This window comes from Loxodonta africana, chromosome 4, assembly GCF_030014295.1.
Source record: "Loxodonta africana isolate mLoxAfr1 chromosome 4, mLoxAfr1.hap2, whole genome shotgun sequence".
NCBI lineage: Eukaryota > Metazoa > Chordata > Mammalia > Proboscidea > Elephantidae > Loxodonta > Loxodonta africana.
The window spans coordinates 153209829-153217852 of NC_087345.1; positions in this window are offsets into that span (position 1 = coordinate 153209829).

Genomic DNA, 8024 nt, shown 5'->3' on the forward strand with positions numbered 1-8024 from the left:
TCAACACCCTTACTGGTCTGACAGAGACTGGAGGAACCCCTGAAACTATGCTCACATCCAAAGAGCAAAGAGAAGGAAACACCTTAGATGTGAATGTGAAGACTTATTTGTGGGGAAAGAGAGTGACAGTTTGCAAAAAAAAGGAAAAAGACTACATGAAGAATAACAAAGTAGGAGGCCTCACACTTCCTGATCTCAAAACTTACTATACAGCCACAGTAATCAAAACAGTGTCTCATTGGCCAATGGAATAGAATTGAAAGTGCAGAAGTAAATCTATCCATTTGTGAGCAGCTGGTCTTCGACAAACGGTCAAAGTCCATTCAATGGGGAAGAAACATTCTCTTTAACAAAAGGTGCTAGTAAAATTGGATACCCATTTGCAGGAAAATGAAACAGGATCCACACCTCATACCATACACAAAAATAAACCAAAATGGATCAAAAACTTAAATGTTAAAGCTAAAACTGTAAAGTTCCTAGAAGAGAACAGGATCAAAACTGTCGCTGTTAGGTGCTGTCAGTTTGGTTCCGACTCATAGTGACCCTGTGTACGACAGAATGAAACTCTGCCAGGTCTTGCGTTATCCTCACCATCGTTGCTATGTTTGAACATGTTGTTGCAGCAACTGTTTCAATCCGTCTCATTACATGTCTCCCTCTTTTTCACTGATCCTGTACTTTACCCAGCATGATGTCCTTCTCCGGGGAGTGGTCCCTCTAGATAACATGTCCAAAGTACATGAGACAAAGTCTCACCATCCTTGCTTCTAAGGAGCATTCTGGCAGGGACAAAACTAGGGGTCCCAATTTTTAACCTAAATAGACTTTCAAACACACCTAAAAATGCATGAACAACAGAAGATAAAATAGATAACTGAGACTTCTTAAAAATTAAATACTTATGTTTATCAAAAGACTTTATCCAAAAAGTAAAAAGAGAACCTAACGGACTGGGAAAAAATCTTTGCCAATGACATGTCTGACAAGTGTCTAATCTCCAAAATATATAGAAAACTTCAACAACTCAACAACAAAAAGACAATCCAATCAAAAAATGAGCAAAGGACATGAACAGACACTTCACCAAAGGAGACATTCAGACAGCTAACAACCACAGGAAGAGATGCTCACTATCATTAGCCATTCCAATGAAAAACCAAACCCATTGCTGTCAAGTCAGTTTGGACTCATAGCAACTCTGTAGGACAGAGTAGAACTGCCCCATAAGCTTTCCAAGGAGCAGCTGGTGGATTCCAACTGCCGACTTTTTGGTTAGCAGCCACAGCTCTTAACCACTGCACTACCTGGGCCATTCCCATTGCCGTTGAGTTAGTTCCAACTCATAGCACCCTATGTACAACAGAACAAAACACTGCCCAGTCCTGCACCATCCTCACAACGGTTGTTATGCTTCAGCCCATTGTTGCAGCCACTGTGACAATCCATCTCCTTGAGGGTCTTCCTCTTTTTTGATGACCCTGTACTTGATGTCCTTCGCCAGGGATTGATCCCTTCTGATAACATGTGAGATGAGGTCTCCCCATCCTTGCTTTTAAGGAGCATTCTGGCTGTATTTCTTCCAAGACAAATTTATTCATTCTTTTGGGAGTCCATGGTATATTCAATATTCTTTGCCAACAATAATTCAGAGGCATCAATTTTTCCTTGGTCTTCCTTACAGCTTTCGCATGCATATGAGGTGATTGAAAACACCATGGCTTGGGTCAGGAACATTTTAGTCTTCAAGGTAATATCTTTGCTTTTTAACACTTTAAAGAGGTCTTTTGCAGCAAATTTGCACAATGCAATGTGTCATTTGATTTCTTGACTGCTGCTTCTGTGAGTTGATTGTAGACCCAAGTAAAATGAAATCCTTGACGTCAATCTTTTCCCTGTTTATTATGATGTTGCTTATTGGTCAAGTAGTGAGAATTTCTGTTTTCTTTATGTTGAGGTGTAATCCATACTGAAGGCTGTGGTCTTTGATCTTCATCAGTAAGTGCCTCAAGTCCTCTTCACTTTCAGCAAACAAGGCTGTGTCATCTGCAATCCTGATGCCTCATTCTTCTTCATAAAACCCAGCTTTTTGGATTCAGAACAGGGTGCAGAAGAGGGATATCATTGCCAATGTTAGATGGATCCTGGCTGAAAGCAGAGAATACCAGAAAGATATTTACCTGTGTTTTATTAACTATGAAAAGGCATTCAATTGTGTGGATCATAACAGATTATTAATAACATTGCAAAGAATGGGAATCCTGGAACATGCACTTGTGCTCATGAAGAACCTGTGCATAGATCAGGAGGCAGTCGTTCGAACAGAACAAGGGGTTACTGTGTGGTTTAAAGTAAGGAAAGGTGGGCATCAGGGTTGTATCCTTTCACCACACTTATTCAATCCATTAGCCATTAGAGAGATGCAAATCAAAACTACGATGAGATACCACATCACCCTTGCAAAAATGGCACTGATCAAAAAGACAGAAAACAAATGCTAGCAAGGTTGTGGGGAGATTGAAACCCTTGTGTGCTGCTGGTGGGATTGTAAATGGTACAACCACTATGGAAAATGGTATGGCACTTCCTCAAAAAGCTAGAGATAGAAATACCTTATGATGCAGTAATCTCACTCCTAGGTATATATCCTAGAGATATAAGAACGGTGACAACAATACAATACAAAAAATTGTTAAACGGGAACATAATTTGCTGTGTAAACTTTCACCAAAAACAATAAAACATATTTTTAAAAATCTTCAAAACCACACATGGAGCCCATTTTATAAATGAGGAAATCAAGGTTTGGAAATATTAAGTGACTTGCACAGTGAGTAAATAATGGCCTGAGGGGGATCCCTTAGAGTCCCTCAGAAGAACTTAGAACTGTTTTTGGTTTTGTTTTGTTGTTTCGGCTCTGTCATTAGACTGGGAGATGACCACAGACCAGAAAACTCAGGTTTAAGAACAGAAGGAGACTCTCCAAGGCATCTGGTGAGGAGAAAGCTGTGTTTCCTCAGAGGCTAACCACATCTCCTTTAACCAGACACCCAGAGTCACAAAGTCCCCAGAGTCAATGCTGAGCTGTGTTCAGGAATAAGTGGATTCCATATTTCTTACTGACTTGAGCAACCCTGGAGTCAATGCACAGGCCCAGTCAAAGATGGCAAAGCTCATTCCAGGTGCCTGTTCTGAGTTTTTCCAAGTTGTGGAGAGCCTTTTCCACCACACTGAAAAGGCCAAGTGTGTACTACTTGCTAGCATCTTCTGAATTTTGGATCAGAGTATTTTATTTTATAATAATGTTTTATTGTGTTTTGGTGAAGGTTTACACAGCAGTTTAAGTTCCCATTCAATGATTTCTGTACCAATTGTTCAGTGACGTTGGTTACGTTCTTCACAATGCATGAACATTCTCAATATTTCTGTTCTGGTTGTTCCATTTCCATTAATCTAGTTTCCCTGCTCCCTTACATTCTCATTTTTCTTTTAAAGTAATTGTTGACTGTTTGGTCTCGCATAGATGATTTTTTTTAAAGGAGCACAGTATTCATGGGTGGTATTCTTTGTTTTGCGAGCCAATCCAATATTTAGCTAAAATTTGGCCTCAAGGGTTAGTCTCAAGGAGTCCTCCAGTTTCAACTGGTCCAGTAAGTTGAGGTTTTGTTTTGTTTTTAGGAATTTGAGGTTCTGTTCCACATTTTTCTCCCATTCTATCAAGGTCCATCTATTGTGGCCCTGATCAGAACTGTCAGTAGTGGGAGCACCACCTAGTAGATGAGGCCATGGTTCATGTAGACTATTAGTCCTGTAGACTAGCTTCTTCTTTGAGTTTTTGGTTTCTGTCTTTCTCTTTTGCTCCAGAAGAGTAGAGACCAATAGATGTATCTTAGACGGCTGCTTGCAAACTCTTAGGCCCCCAGACACTACTCACCAGACTAGGATGTAGAACATAAACTCTGTGAACTACACTATGCCAATTGACCAAAATGGCACAGAAGACTATGGTCCTAATCCTTCAAACCCAGGAAATCAATCCCATGAGGTTTTGGTTATGTCTAAGAAATACCTGTAACTGCGTCCCCTATGTGCTTTATTATATATATCAATACATGTGCATACAGTCACATACATGTGCATATGCATAAATGCATACACATATATATATTCATGTATGCACATCGATACACATATAAGTCTATATACATACCCCCACTCCTTATCGACATGGTTAGGTTCCAAAGACCAGGTTTTTATACAAAAATTGATGTTATGTGAAAATGGAAGATGACCACATCAGATCACAAAATGGAGAATGACTGCATCATTACATAACCACCAAATCATATTATTCCTTAACTGCAAATTATGTAACTGCCAAATTAAATCATTATGTCACTGCCAAACCACGGAGAATCATTGCCCAGCCAAGTTGACATACAACCTTAACTATCACAGTCAAAGTTACTCTCGCCTCACACCTTGATGTTCCTTACTGCCAGACATAGTCTTTAATGTGCAAAATATTCAGATAGTAGATTTTTTACTACTGTCATAAATGCAAAATATCAAATAACTAGATAGCCGATAGGTGAGAAGTAGGTGAATATATGTATATATACCAGCAGTTGTTGTTACTTTTGTTTCAAAATTGTATATGCCATAACAATTACCAAAATGTCCTTTTTTCTTGAGTACATTTTAGTGACATTGTTATCTTCGTCAAACTGTGCACACTTCACCCTCATTTGTCTCCTTGCCTTTCCCAGCTTCTAGAGCCTGCTCACATTCCCTGGCTCATGGCCACCTTCCTCCATCTTCAAAGACAGCCAGGACCAGTTGAATCTTTCTCATGTTTGCATCACTCTGACATTCTTCTTCTGCCTCCTTCTTTCACTTCATAAGGATCCTTGTGATTACATTCGACTTACCTGGATAATCCAGAATCTCATTTGATTAACAACCTTAATCCATCTCCAATTTTAATTCCCCTTTGCTATGTCACAAAACATATTCAGAGTTTCTGGGGATTAGGAAGTAGACATCTATGAGAGGCCATTATTCTGCCTACCACAGGGGACCCTTTTCATGTTTTGCATAGAGGTGCCTGATGCATGATTGGTGGTCCTCACTATGAACGCTTGAAAACCAAGCAAGTCTGTCTTTGCTGATACATCATCTGTATATTGTTGGTAACTTACCTTAAAATATTTCAGTATAAACATAAAGACACGCATACACAAAGGTATTAGAGCTAATAAATGAGTTCAGCAAGGTTGCAGATAACAAGATCAATACAAAAAAAAAATCAATTGTATTTCTATACACCTGCAATGAATAATTTGAAAATGAAGTTGAGGAAACAGTTCCACTTAAAATAGCTTCAAAAAGAATAGAATACTTTGGAATAAATTTAACAAAAGAAGTGCAAAATTTTTGTCATCCATTGAGGTAGTCATAATTGTTGCTGTTTTATAGATAAGGAAAACAGGCTCAGATAGGTAACTTTCTAGAGAGTGGTGGAGCCAGAATCTAAAGCCCTGCATCATCCGGTGAAATCACCCTGCTTCTAAAGCATCCATGCACAGACGATTACCAGCTCTTCAGGGAGGAGTCTCAGTAGAATCGTTGTCCCATGTTTAATTTGCAAGGGATTCCTTTTTGTTATTGTTAGCTGCCACGGAGTCAGCCCACAACTAGACTCCATGCGAAACTGAGCAAAATGCTGTCTGGTCCTGTGGCATCCCCATGATCGGTTGTGCATTAGACTGTTTTGAGCCATAGGATTTTCACTGGCTGATTTTTTGAGGTGCCTTGTCTGGGACTCGAACCTAGGTCTCCTGCATGGAAGATGAGAATTCCACAACTAGATTCAACCTATAAACATGAACAACAGCTTTTTATCATCACCCTCTTCATAAACCAATTTATGTTTCAGTCTCATCTAATCCTCTAGGCTTTTAAATGTAACTTTCCTCAAAATGGGCTGGATAACTCAGTCGTTGTGAAGTTATAGTCAACTTACAAGTGTTCTTAGAAATGGAAGCTAAGAATTTTGCTTTGGTCAAAAAATATAAAAGTCAACACTATCACACATTTTATGGAGCTGGTGATCAGTTACCAAACTCCTTCCCCAATGTCTCCCCACGAAGTATGCTATGGAAGAGATATTGATGAAGTGTGCAGTGGAATTAGAAGTGACTGGGTCACTCAGGGGAAAATATCCCTGGGGCCTGAAATAGATGCCAAGGCTGTACAGACCAAACATGTAAATGCCCAGAAGGACCCTCTATTATGTGTGAGGAACAGTCACTAAAATGAGAAGTTTGGTATTCACACTGATCAACCAATAAATAACAAGTGCCCTATATGGGAGGAGGAGATTCTGGATGGTGCAAACTGTTAGCAAACTCACTATTAACTGAAAGACTGGAGGTTCGAGTCCACCTAGAGGTGCCTTAGAAGAAAGGCTTGGCAATCTACTTCCAAAAAAGCAGCCATCAAAAACTCTATGTAGCAACAGAGAACCCCTGAGGGAGCAGGAGATCAGTGGGATGCAGACCCCAAATTCTCACAAAAAGACCATACTTAATGGTTTGACTGAGACTAGAGGAATCCCGGCAGTCATGGTCCCCAAACCTTCTGTTGGCCCAGGACAGGAACCATTCCCGAAGACAACTCATCAGACATGGAAGGGACTGGACAGTGGGTAGGACAGAGATGCTGATGAAGAGTGAGCTATTTGTATCAGGTGGACACTTGAGACTGTGTTGGCATCTCCTGTCTGGAGGGGGGATGGGAGGGTAGAGAGGATTGGAAGCTGGCAAAATTGTCACGAAAGGAGAGACTGGAAGGGCTGACTCATTAGGAGGAGAGCAAGTGGGAGTATGGAGTAAGGTGTATATAAACTTATATGTGACAGACTGACTTGATTTGTAAACGTTCACTTGAAGCTCAATAAAAATTAAAAAACAAAACAAAACAAAAAACTCTATGTAGCACAGTTCTACTCTGACACACATAGGGGGTGCCATGAGTCAGAATCAACTCAACGGCAACTAGTTTGGTTTTTGGGTTTTAGTATGTGAGGGCACTAGAAGAAATACTGTGGAGGTGACCAAAGAACAGACAGTAACTTCAAAGACCTAGCCACCTCCATTTGGGAAGGCCATGTATTTACATATGGGAAAAGTCATGATTTCAGTAACTCGAAGCCAAGTGACAAATGATAGTATATACTCTATGTGGGTAGAGGAGTTTAGTTGAGGAGAAACTAATTCAGGCTGGGCTGAGTTGGTAAGAAAAGATTTTACACAAGTAGATTTGAGCTGGTTTGAATTCCACAGGGCAGTATTACTCAAAGAGGCTTTTGGAAACATTACCATATTTTGTTGATTCAGTCAGAAGCTTTTCAACTAAAGTGGTTTACTCTGTGGCTTAAAAAAGAGAGCTTAAACAAAGGCCACTGGTTCCCTAAACTGTTAGACACAGTTACCAAAATTTACAGAAGGGAGTCCTTTTTACTTGTTTTATTGTGCACTTTGTGTAACTTATATATTCTTTTCAATTTAGTCTCCAATGAAGCAAACTTAAGCCCAGGATGAATTCCCTTCTACCCTCTGAAAAGGAATCCCTGGACGGAGCAAACAGTTAAGCACTCAACTACTAGCTGGAAGGCTGGTGGTTTGAACACACCCGGAAGCACCTAGGAAGACAGGCTTGGCAATCTGCTTCTGAAAGATCACAGCCTTGCAAACCCTATGGAAAAGTTCTACTCTGCAAAACTGGGCTCGCCATGAGTCAGAATCGACCTGACAGCACCCTCCAATCACAACAGTCTGAGAAGCCAGGCTTTTCCTCATCACTGCCAAGGTCACACAATAGTCCTCTTCCATCTCTTCATGTTTCCAGGTGACAGTGGCTCCCACCTCCCACAGGGTACAGTCCTCATGGTCGACATGAGCAATCCTAAGTCCTCCTGATATTGTTTTCCCGTCACGTCTACTCCTACTAAACAGAGTGGA